The sequence below is a fragment of the Triturus cristatus genome, chromosome 1_2 (genome assembly GCF_964204655.1).
Source record: "Triturus cristatus chromosome 1_2, aTriCri1.1, whole genome shotgun sequence".
Taxonomy (NCBI): domain Eukaryota; kingdom Metazoa; phylum Chordata; class Amphibia; order Caudata; family Salamandridae; genus Triturus; species Triturus cristatus.
In genome coordinates, this window is record NC_140580.1 from 724,925,210 (window position 1) to 724,938,047 (window position 12,838).

Below are 12,838 nucleotides of genomic sequence, written 5' to 3' on the forward strand. Positions count from 1 at the left end.
GTAGAGAATATTTCTTTCCAGATCTACATCAAAAAAATCTTCATGTACTCAGCGCCAGCAAGGGCCATCTAGAGAGCTGGTAAGTGCTCTCTGTCTGTAGTGTGACACTGAGGATGCACCATTATCAAACGCGCCAACTTTGAAAATAATTATACCATGAGAGGGGGTGGGGACTTCAAGAGTTGAAGTCAAGACGGTGCTTGGAACCCATCGGCACCCTGGAGGAGGAGGGGTGGAGAGCCTGACACTGCCCAAGCTCACCCTTACACAATAACAAAGGCTTTTGAGCCTGTCCTCGACGTCCTGGTAACGCCAAAAGAATGTCGGTACCCATAGACTCCAACCACAAGCTGGAAACCCATTCTCTTCATGGGGTTCCTGCTCCCTATGTTGCAGGGTGTGGTATCAGCTCTTCTCCAGGAGATGTAATAGGAAAGCTGATCGTGTGGCACACAGTGGTACCGTAGCCTTTCAGTTCGTAATGCAAGGTCAACTTTCCCCACCTAGCCGTCCCTCGCTGTCCAATTAAGTATCATGTGTTTCATTTTCTAATTTGCAACTTGCACTGATGCCCCGTAAGCGGCAGCAAATGTTGTACACTGTATACAATAATCAATATGATGTTTAACCGTTGATCTCTAAAATGGTTTCAGGTGTAACCAAACATCTCATCTTATTGTAGCATGATGCGACAGGCAATTAGATAAGGCCAGTATGTAGTCGCAGAAGCTGCGTCTGCCAAAAGAAAACCCAATTAGGAAAAGAGTATGATCATTTAAATTAAGCAATTGTTTGACCTTTGGGTACAACTTTTGACATCTTATTCTTTTACAACAAATTACTGTCGGAAGTTGCTTGCTTTCTAGCAGGACTTCTATTGGTATTTGTTTATAAAGTGTGCGCCGCACAACTCAATTGGTACTTGGTGCATTGAAAAGGTTTCTTGATTACAATTAGTAGTTTATGCACATAAAGGATACATTGACACAAATTTCCAATTATACGGTTACTGAACGTCACAAATATACATATAATGGGCCTGATTCACAAAGGTAAACTTACACTTTTGTGTAAGTTTACTCTTTTTCGATATACACAAACTACTATTTAATAGTAACTTTGCGACTGCGGACACTCCATAGTCGGGGCGGAGAACTCCTCACATATAAAGATAGGACGTGCCCATCCATTTATGTCCAGAGTCCTCCGCCCCGACAGTTGATAGATAGATAGATATATTTTATTTGAACAATTAATTAAAATCATTGCAATTCATACAAAAAAGAACATAAAAAGCACTCTCTGCTCTCAATTTAAAAGAACAAGGATAGGAAATTCATAGCTGACCCAGCAGAGGTTCATGTGTAGTATTTGCCGGTAAAATTGAGTTAATCTTAATCATAAATTTTACGAATCGGTCAGCCATCTGAGCTGAGTCCCCCTTCATATACTCCGCTAAGGCTTCTTGGCATGTCCGCACGTTAAGAATTCTCAAGATGGGGCTCAACCAAAAAGTTTGAAGGGGGAGTAAAGTTCTACAGATGCACAAAACGTGTGTTAAGTTTTCTTCCCCGTTGTTGCAAAAGCGGCACTGGGAGGACATATCTGCCTTGTACCTCCGTCCATATTTGTACGCCACCAGGGGGATTAGTCCAAAGCGTAGTCTCATTAACTGGTGTTTCACTGATGGCTTCATGGAAGATGACAGATAGTGAGGTAGGGTTTTTAGATCATAAAGTTTTGATGCCCAGCTGCCATGTGATAGCTTTTTCACGGATGATGCATCGTGTTCCACTGAAAGTATCTTTGCTTGTTTGGTCAGAGCTTTGGCGGCAACCCCTATGGGCAGTGAGCTCGCCCATAGATCATGAGCTTCTAATGCGTCCAAGCAGAATGTTAAAAATGTATTGCAGGAAGTGCTGGGATTATTTAACAGTGACCAGATGCAACTCTTTAGTGTGGAGGCTTGAGCCAATTTGGTTTTTGCACAGTAGGCAATGAATCTTGCTTTCATTATCCAATGTTGAGAGAACAAGCGGAACTCCATACGGATTTGTGCATGAGAGGTCGAATTAGGTAGGTGAAACACTCTGCGGAAACCGGCTGATTGCATTCTGTCCAACCAAGTGAACATTTTGTCTTTAAAAGTAGTGGCGCCAAAGGCTATTGTGGATAGTAATTTGGCATCTATCACTCTAATTAACGGGGTGAGGTCTGGAGAATGCAGAGCTTGCTTAGTTCGTCGGAAGGCCCTCTCCAGGCTGCGAGCCACACTTTGCATTGCAGCGATTTGCGTACCCGGGCTCCCTCTATGGTCTATCCAGACTCCAAGATATTTATGTGGTGACTACCTCTATAGGTTTCCCAGCGATGAACCAGGGGCGCTGTCTTGCTCGACTTCTCGAGACTATCATCGCCTTGGTTTTAGAGATATTAATCTTGAGTGCATTAGTTTCACAATATGTTGCCAAGGAATCAAAAAGTCGTTGAAGGCCCACTTGTATTTGATCAAGGAGAATTGTATCATCTGCGTATTGCATTGACTGGATTTTAACAGATGCGATACTTGGTGGGAAAGCCTGAGAGCGGGCCAGCCACTCCGGTAAATCTGCGAGGTACAAATTAAAGAGTAGAGGGGCCAAAATGCATCCCTGCTTTAGGCCTCTGTTGGTCATGATTTTTTTGGTAGTAGACCAGCTAGCGGAGACTTTTATTTTGACCCAAGTATCGGAGTACAGAGCGATAAGGGCATTCAGTAGGGTCTGCAGAATGCCACATTTGAACAATTTCTCTCAGATCCTGGGGCGGACAACGTTGTCAAATGCCTTTTGGAAATCAATAAATCCCAAGAACAGCGATTTTTCCTTTGTCGCAAGTGTAACCTCAGTCATGTGGGCTAAGCAAACCAGATTGTCCTCAATGTGGCAGTCCTTTTGAAAGCCAGTTTGCGTAAAGGGTATTAATTTACGGTCTTCTGCCCAACTGGTCAGTTCTTGTAATAAGACGCTTGCGTAGGCCTTCCCATCAACATCAAGCAGTGCAATCATCCGATAGTTATCGGGATTAGATCGCTGACCTTTTTGTGGATAGGGACAAGGAAAGAGCCTCGCCAAGAGTCAGGAATGGGTCCACCCATTCTGCATGTCTCGAATAGGGGGGCCAAGAGCGCTGCCCACTTGTGTGACAGCTGAGTCTCCGCAGTAGTAAAGCTACTATTAAATCATAGGTTGTGACTACCGAAAAAGAGTAAATGCACACAAAAGTGTAAGTTAACCTATGTAAATCAGGCTCAGGGAATTCAACAGCACTTAGCGGTGGAATTAACAAAGGTGCTCTCCCCCTAGTGCCTTTCACCAGAAGCTTAAAATATATGATAGCACCCGGCCAAATTCACAACGACTTTGCTATTTGTAGGTGTAGGAGTAGGAATAGGGAGAGAAAGCAAAAGACACACAATTGATGGACGGAATGCAGAACAAATCAAAACATTTTCCCCCAGTCAAGAGATCTGGGTTAAATCCATTATTCTTTTGCTCACCATGCCACCCTAGTTTAGACCTAGCCATATGCAAATCAGTCTTGACCCTGTGCCTCATGGGAACAGTACAGCCCAAACTGCCAAGCCAGGTCCTCCCTGGACCGGAAACAAGCATCCTAGGACCGATTTCGGGGTTTCACCCCTCTTCAGCCAGGATAGCTTGAATCCAGTGGCACAGTGAGCCCGGGACCTACGTCTAGGCATACCCGGCGCACTTAGGAAGAGAAAGCTAAAGACACACAATTTATGGACGGAATGCAGAACAAATCAAAACATTCTACCCCAGTCAAGAGATCTGGGTTAAATCCATCATTCTTTTGCTCACCATGCCACCCCAGTCTAGACCTGGCCATATGCAAATCAGTCTTGACCCTGTGCCTCATGGGAACAGTCCAGCCCAAACTGCCAAGCCAGGTCCTTCCTGGACCGGAAACAAGCATCCTAGGACTGGTTTCGGGGTTTCACCCCTCTTCAGCCAGGATAGCTTGAATCCAGTGGCACAGTGAGCCCGGGACCTATGTCTAGGCATACCCGGCGCACTTAGGAATAGGGCCAGATTTTGAGTTTTGCAGACAGTATACTCTGTCACAAACATAGCGGAGTACCCTGTCCTCCAAACCTTTGGTCCGCCTGCTCAATATTGATTCAAGAGGATCGCCAGTTTTTTTATGGTGATGCCCATGCTTTCTCTGCCATTGGAAAAGCTACTGCGATAATCCGATGGAGTAGGGTCCGGTGCAGTCACTGCATCAAGCTGCATAGCCTATTTAGAGCAGATGGTCTGATGTCCTTTTTTCAGACAATCACTACCAGGGAAAAACTGTCCGTCATGAACAGAAAAAAATATAATGAGCCGCACACCCTGGGAGAAAACTATGGGAGTTTGTTTCTGAAAACACTGGGGGTCATTACGGTGGCGGTTGGACTTTCGTCCGACCGCAATCTTTGCGGTAGTGGGCCCCCCCGCCTATGAGGCAGCCTAGCGGCCTACCCACCAACTGCATTACGATGCGGCTGCCACCGCAGTGGTCGCAGGCCCTATTTTTTGCATTGCGGTGGGGATGCAGTCAGCAGCTTCTGCCACAATGCAAAACAATAGGCAGTTGCATATCCCTGCAAAACATGGCAGGCACCACGCGGTGCCTGCCACATGGCGCAGGGATATGTAGGGGGGCACCTTAGGTGCTCCCCAGCGCCCTTGCCCGAGCCCCAGGGCCCCCAAATCCATTTCCACCAGCCGTTTTGTGGCAGGTTGACCACCGCAGAATGACCGGCAGAAAGGGATATTATAATCCCTATGGCTGTGCCTTGCTAGCACCGCGGCAATGAATGAAGGTCTTCCGGGGAGGTCCGACAGGTGGTCGGAGAAAGACAGCCTGTCGGAACCGTTGTTGTTGGTCTTTCCGACCGCCACCTGTCTCACCGCCAGATCCGATGGCGGAGGGCCAGCCACCAACAGGCTGTTGATGGCGGGCCCACCGCCATCCTAATGAGGCCCACTGTTTGGATGTGTGGCCCCCTAAAAGATGGCTGCAATGCACCAAACTTTCAGTGCTTTTTTGGTAGCCACCATGACGGTGGTTCCCGTAAATGCTCAAAGGTCACTGCTGGCCCTGGTGTGAACTCAAGAAATGCCAGTCTCTTGTTTGTCATGGTGGTGGACATAATATCCTCTGCCACCCTGGCGGTCAGACTAAAGACCAACAAGAGCCAAATCAGCCCCTTACTCTTGTAGTACTCTTGACTTACTCCTGAAATCCACTAATAAGCTAGGAGCACTGCAAGAATAAGTCACATAAAAATGGCATTGTGGCTCACGGTTTTCTGTTGTGTGGCTGATTGCCTTGGCGTGGAGAACAGAGGAATGATCACCTCCTAAAGGCATATTAGCATATTTTCTTTTCCATTATCACCATTCTGTGGCATGCACACCACCATTCAAGTATAAATTGAGGTGCATAGATGGGTTGGTGCAGCTATAGGTCCCTCTGGTGCAACATAGATGTGCTTTATGTGCGCAGCAATACCTATACCATGGTGGTTGTATTTGAGGGGTACTGTGATGTATGTTATAGGTGGCAAGGTGCCATGGTCTGTGTGTATGGTGTTGACTCATGAGATCAGGTAGGCAGCTGTACTATTGGATCATGGTGTCATATGTTGATTCAATGTACCTGGCACAAACCTGCGTGAAGAGGAGACCTGTGTCCCACGTCATCTGGACAATCATGTTGTATCTGCTTTTCCTGTTGTGAAGGCACCAATCTTTAGCCTTTGGCCCCAATAAATGGATATGAGTGCATTCAATAGCAAATTTTCAATGGCAAAAAATGCAGACTGACAGCCTCAACAGTTTGCCTTACCACAAGAAATTTGAGTTGCCTGCGGATATCTTAGTTGGGTATACATTATCTATACAGAAGGCAAATCGAGAAATGTCATGTGCCAAACCCACCATATACAGATGCCCCCCTCAGGCACAGGAATGCTGGACTGCTAACCTTCCGATGAGGAATATTGCCAGCCCAATGTTGTGAGGCTCAGTCCGTAATAAAACAGCATTCGGTACTTCCTGACTACCTTTTTCCATCTCTTGGCAAGTTTCTGTTGCCCAGCAATCTCTTACTATCTGACTTAAAGCTGTGGTTTAAGATATATCTCTGATGGTCACAAAATGTGCTACTCTGATACCCTTAGATTGCGTCAAAGGGTCACCTTATGGATATTGGACAATAAGGCTAAGACTGAGGCAGCAAGCATGAATCACAAGGGTACATCTCAAAGCAGTAGTACGTAGAAGACATTTGCAGGTGCAGGACTATCTTCAAGGAGTATTCTGGAAGCAGTGGACATAGGTCAAAGGCACAATCTAAAAGATCATAAGACTAGAAACCAATAGGGCCTCCATATTCGCTCCTATCCTAAAGGGCAATTGGGGGGATTGACAAAGGTTTAGACTTGTCTGGGCACATCTTAAAATGATCAAGCTGAAGATGCTCCTCTGGCCTCTGGTTGACTAACAATCAAGTGTAACATGTTATGTTATATGTTATGTTATATTGATTTGTATAACACTCTAATCACCCGAGAGGGTTTCCAGGTGATTGGGCAGGTATAGGTATGTGCTCCCCAATGTGCTTATATGAAGATACCAGGCCTTAAACTTCTTGCGAACTCAAGAAGTGAGGAGGAGGCTTTAATGTGTTAAGGGAGGTCTTCCATATTTTGGGTGCGATGTAGAAAAATACGCGATCTCCAGTTTTGCTTTTGTGGAAGAAGGGAATGTGTGCAAGAGATAGCAAGGCAGAGCGTAGGTGTCTGGTGAGTTGGTGAAAGTGTTTGCGGCTGTTCAGGTATTTTGGTCCTCTGTTGTGTAGGGCTATGTTTGTGTGCTTCAGGAGTTTGAATTGGCTGCTCTCGTGAATGGGGAGCCAGTGAAGTGTCCTGAGGTGCTGTGTGAAGTGGGTGCAGCTTGGGAGGTTGGTTATCAGTCTTGCAGCTGTGTTCTGGGTGGTATGTAGTCTGTATAGGACTTGTTTGAAGATGTTTAGCATACAGTGTGTTACCGTACTCCAACCTGCTTGTAATGAGTTCTCACAAGATGGTCCGTCTGGTGTTTTGAGGCACCATTTGAAGATTTTTCACAGCAAGCTTAGGATGTGGAAGCAGGAGGTGCACACTGCGTTGACTTGAATCGTCATGTTGAGCATGTTGTCCAGGATGAACGCTAGAATTCTTGCATGATCTGTGGGTATGGGTGTCGGTCCTAGCTCCGATGGCCACCAGGTGGAGTCTCATGGGTAGGTCTTGTTGCCGAAGACCGGTACTACTGTCTTGTCAGTGATGAGCTGCAGGCAGTTGGTTTGCATCCCGTCTGATACCATGGCTATGCAGTTAGTGAAGTTGGTTCTAGTGGTGGTTGTCTTGTCTGTCAGGGAGATGATGAGTTGGGGGCGATCGGCGTAGGTGATGTGATTGGATGATGGTGGTGAGTGGTGTCATGTATACTTTGAAAAGGTGGGGCTAAGGGACAATCCCTGTGGGACACGACATATCAATTTCTCGGTCTCAGATGTGAGGGGTGGCAACCTGACCCATTGGGTTCTTCCCGTGAGAAAGGATTAGATCCATTTGAGAGCCAAATCTTGTGTAATTTTCTGAGGAGGTTGCTATGGGAGACAGTGTCGAAAGAGACAGTGAGGTCGAGGAGGATGAGGGCCGCTGTTTCTCCTTGGTCCAGGAATTGAACGTCGCCGGTGGCCGAGATAAGTGCTGTTTTGGTGCTGTGGTTCTTTCTGAATTCTGATTGAGTGTTGTCTAGAAGATGGTAAGTTCGAGGTGGGTTGTAATCTGCTTGGTTTATGGCCTTCTCAATCACTTTGGCTGGATAGGGGAGCAGCGAGATGGGTCCCAATTTGCTCAGTAGATTTGGGTTGACTGTGGGCTTCTTGAGGAAGGCGTTGATTTCTGCAAGTTTCCATTCATCTGGGAAAGTGGCAGACGTGATGGAGGTAGGGATGATGTGGGTCAGGGTGGTGCTGATTGGTGATGTTCCCATGTAGATGTAGTTGGGCATGGGTCCATTGGATGGTCCTCGTTAATGTTGCTGTGTCATTTCTGGTGAGAGTTGTCCATTAGTTCAGGTGGCCATCTTGATTGGTAGTGCGTAGGTTAGTAACAAGTTCTCTGGGGCTGGGTTGGTGTGCTAAATTGCTGTAGATGTTTGCCATTTTGCTGTGGAAGAAGTTGGATAGGTTGTCACTGAGTTGTTGGGAGTCAGCAATGTTTCTGCTGAAAGTGAGGTGAAATCCTTACCGATCGGGAAGATCTCCTTGCTGCTGTTGATGAGTGCATTTGTTGTAGTGTGTGGTGCAGGGTGAGTGTGTAAGCATTGAGGGTGCTTGTGTGGCATGAGTATTTGGATTGGGAGGGGGTGTTGAGGATGTAGCAAGTATTTGCGTGGGGTGTGTGGCTGCTGGAGAACCGGCAGTGGGTGCAGGTGAAAGCTCCCACTGTGGTGTAAAAGCATGGTGTGTCAGCAGTTGGGAGAAAGGCATCCGGAGTCTAGCGACCTAAGGAGTGCGGCAGAGTATCACTGGGTGGTGATCGGATCAGGGTTCCAGGCACTGGGCGTGGTCCATGTGTAGATGGGCGCAGACGGGCTTGCCTTTGTGCAAGAATGACTGAAAAAATATTTAGATTATTTACTTTGCCTCCCTTTTTTCCTCTCCCCCATGAAGTGCACTCACACTAGATTCACTACCCTAAAGAAGGGGAAAAATATGGATGTTCAGGGTCCCAGCCCTTGGGAGTGAAATAGTGCTCTGTAAAAATATAAATTTTTAATATCAACCTGCACTTATATTAACTCAACAATAATGACTACGAAAGTATAGTTATGGAAAGTGGAAGTGGGGTTGAGAACAGTAAATCTATACTCCCTTTGGCGATATGTTGATAGTCTATTGGAGTCAATATAAATGTTGCTTGATATTACTCAGTTTGGTTTTTTGATATAGTTCTCTGTAAAACTGGTGACAAATAAAGAATTCCGCAGAGAAGTTGCACCTCACTTCCACCTGGTGTCTTAGTACCTGAGCACAGGTATCCATTAATTTCTGTCGGACACTCTAGAACTCCAAAGAGGCTTAAGTTGACATGTGTTGTAATGCAAAATTAGCATTTAAGAATCAAGTCTGGGCTGGGAGATGCTTTTTTATTTAATAATGGTGCACAGGCCATAGTACACTGGAGGAGAATGTATGGATTTATTGCACATAATCATTAGATAAACATGAGAATTAGTGAGTGATTTTGCTACAAAATATTGTGCCCATATTAGATATATATACTTTATTGCATGCTTTTGATGAGGGGTGAAATATCGGTCCTCCTCTACCCTTCTGTGATAAATTGTTGGGTACCCCTTCAGGTTGCCCTATCCCTGAAGAAGAGACCCTCTTACCTCCTGCAATCTTTTGTTGGCCCGGTGCTTAATTGGTTAAAAAAAAAAGTAAGGCCCAGAGCACTTCAGGAGGCCACTACAGTTTGCACCACTCATTGCTCCTGTCAATGCTACCAATGCCAGTATCAACACAACTACTTATCATCATATTCCTATTAGTGTGACAATTTGGATTATTTAGACCCCCCCCCCCTCCCCCCAAAGAAAAGCTACAAAGCTTTTAGAATGACTTAGGTAGCAGATATTATTACGTTTGAATATATTTAGAATTATTGAACACTCTTGTGTTGTGCGTACCTCAAATTTACACATACAGTGCCACCATGTGCCACCATGTGGCGGGCTATCATTAGGCCAAGTGTTGAGAAGTAAGTGCCAGTGCTCAGCCCCAGCAAACACTGGCTTGAATGAAGCATTGATTGGCGCCCCACTGCAAAAGCCGCCATGATTAACATTGGTCTATTTCATCGCTAACCTTTGAGAGGAAGACTCTTATTCCTTCTTCCTATCACTGACTTGCGATTCAGAGGCCATGACTCACTTCCCTCCTGTTCATTAATGGCCTCAGTGGCCAGGAACACATTATTCTATTAGTCTGTTCATCATGACTAAGTAAATAGGAAATATGGGCATCTTTGTCATTTCTCAGGCTAAATTCTGTTTCTGCTGATCAGCGGAGGAATGTGCTTCATTCACTTCCCCAGCAGAGTACAGCCTTCCATGTTTAGATAGCTCTGCCAGGCAGGTGGAGTCCTCTGTGCCCACATCACTGTCACCAACATGGAGCTCCACTGAAAGCACTGAAGATCTTTTGTGTAGGCGTCATGGTCAATGTACCCACAGACCAACGTTTTTTTTTTTTAACAAAAAAACAAAAAATGAATGACCCAGATGCGCTGGGAGTTTCAAAGAAGTGCGTGAAGACCATTGTTAGTTTTTTCTCTTTGCGAGTTTAACAGGCGTTCCCTAGGGGCATATTAACAAGGGCTTTATCTCCGCTTTTTTGGCTTTAAAAGCCAAAGAAGCGGAGATAAAAATATCGCCCTATCAACAACAGGGTGCTAACATGCAAAATCGCATGTTAGCACCCTTTTTCACTACGCTTCCCATTGCATCTCTAATGAGATGCAAAGTAGGCGTTCCAGAGCAAAATAATAGGAGAAAATGTCGCTAAGCGACATTTCTCCTATTATCAAGCTTCACGCTAACCCTGTTAGAGACAAAAAAGCAGCGCTGACCACGATTAACCCTGCTTTTTTACGTCTGGTAATTTTCAGACTTAGCCATGTAATCCAATGGGAGGTGGATTACATGGCTAAGTCCACCATGGGCTATCAACAAGGATATCCATATCCTTGTAGTTTTATCGCTGCATTACCAGCGATAACCTCCCAAAATGCCGCTATTGCTGGATTTGTTATCGCCTAGGCAGTTAGCGTTGTTAATAACGCGATAACCAGGCGATATTATCCAGCGATAGCGGGCATTAAAAAATTAACGCTAAGCCCCCTTAGCGTTAATTTTCCCTGTTCCTTGTTAATATGCCCCCTAGTGTTTCCAAACAGGAGAAACTGAAGCCAGTGTAGGAAACGTGCTGGTTACCCAACTCTTAATCATATAGTGGAACCACACGTTTGGAGGACAGGGTTCTGATCTACATTTTTGGTGGACTACAAAACTCTAATTTAGGTCACTAACCAATGTTTCCCAAACAGTGGGGTGTGTCGTGTCGTGGTGGTGAAGTACGACAGGAGTCAGTGTCCGTGTTCAGGTACCTTTATTTGTTCTTACAGCATATGCTCACGCGTCCTGCTTCGTCCCTGGTCTTCCCTTGTCTGTCCGTCCCCCACCCCCTGACCGGAAGTGGTGTCCGGTTCCCTGTCCATTTCCCACACAGTCGGGTCCAGGGTCCTAGTGCCCTGTGCCCTGTGCCCTGTGCCCAGGTCACGACATCTCCCCCTTTGTCGCAGAAAAGACAGAGATATAGTTGAGAGCGAGAGAGAGAGAGAGAGAGAGAGAGAGAGAGAGAGAGAGAGAGAGAGAGAGAGAGAGGGAGAGAGAGAGCCCTCCTTACATTTCTTCAATCAGTCTCTTTGGTCTTTTGCCCTCTCTTCTTTGGCGTGTTTCTCCTTTGTCCATCTGCTCCTCTTCATTCTGTCTTAGGCCTGCGTCTCCTGTTGCAACATCCTTTCCGTCTTCGTCCATGATCTTTAGTCCCTTGAAGTGTGAGCTGTTTCGTGTGATATGGTAACGTCCTGCTGATGCAGTTACCATGGGCCCTTTTACCTCTGTCACCGTCAATGGCTCCTTTGAGAACGGGCTGTCCGATTTTCTTAACTGTCGCTGCCGCACCACAACAGTATCGCCTTGCTTGAGGTGTGCAGGAGTGGCATGTCTCCTTGCGTCGGCATATGTCTTCATTTTATCCTTGGCCTCTTTGTCTTTGATGGCGACGCTGCTGTGTTCTGGCATTGTTGTTGCTTCCATCTGCGGTAGCCTCGTCTTGCTTGATCTGCCGAGAACTAGCTCCGCGGGACACCGTCCTGTGGAGCTGTGAGGAGTGTTCCGATAGTCCCTTAGTACTTGACACAGAGCCTGTCCTATTGATATCTGCGCCAGCTTTGCTCTTTGGACAGCCTTCTTTATGTTCCCCATAAATCTTTCCACCATGCCATTGGCTTGTGGCCACAGCGGCGTTATTTTCCTGTGGTGGATTCCTAAATAGTCCATGAATTTTCGAAATTCTTCTCCTGAGAATGGTGGACCATTGTCTGTCTTTAATGTTTGTGGGGATCCCCACGCCGCAAATATGTCGTCCAGAGTGGGCAGCGTTGCGCTTGCTGATGTTGACGATACTTGTCGCACGATGGGAAATCTGGAGAATTCATCAATTATCACGAGCAGGTAGTTGCCCGTTTCCAGAGGCCCATAGAAGTCTGCTGCCAGTTCTGTCCACACTGCCTGCGGTAGTTTTGACATTTGTAATGGTTCTGGTTTTGCTGGCTGCCCCGTCGTTTGGCAGATGTGGCAGTTTGTGATGATGGCCTCCACCATATTGTCCAAACCCGGGAACCACACTTTCTCCCGTAGTAGTTTCTTTGTTGCCACCATGCCTCTGTGTGATTCGTGCGCTAAGTTTACAGTCTGTCTCCGCAGAGCTCTTGGTATCACTATTCTTGTTCCTCGCATTATTATGCCATTTTTTGTCTCTGATAGCTCTTCATTAATCTTTTTGAACGCCAACATTTCTTCTTTTATCACTCCGTTTTCCATGATGCTGTTGTTGTTGACATGCCTCCATCTCTGTTGTCTAGTTACCATTTTGACCGCCTGCA

At 46.1% G+C, this 12,838-nt stretch overlaps 1 protein-coding gene across 1 annotated transcript in view; it reads left to right on the forward strand.

The window, feature by feature from the left end:
• Positions 1 to 12,838, forward strand: part of SLC45A1 (solute carrier family 45 member 1) — a 283,096-nt gene that overhangs the window by 235,903 nt on the left and 34,355 nt on the right. The gene's annotated exons all lie outside the window — the stretch shown is intronic.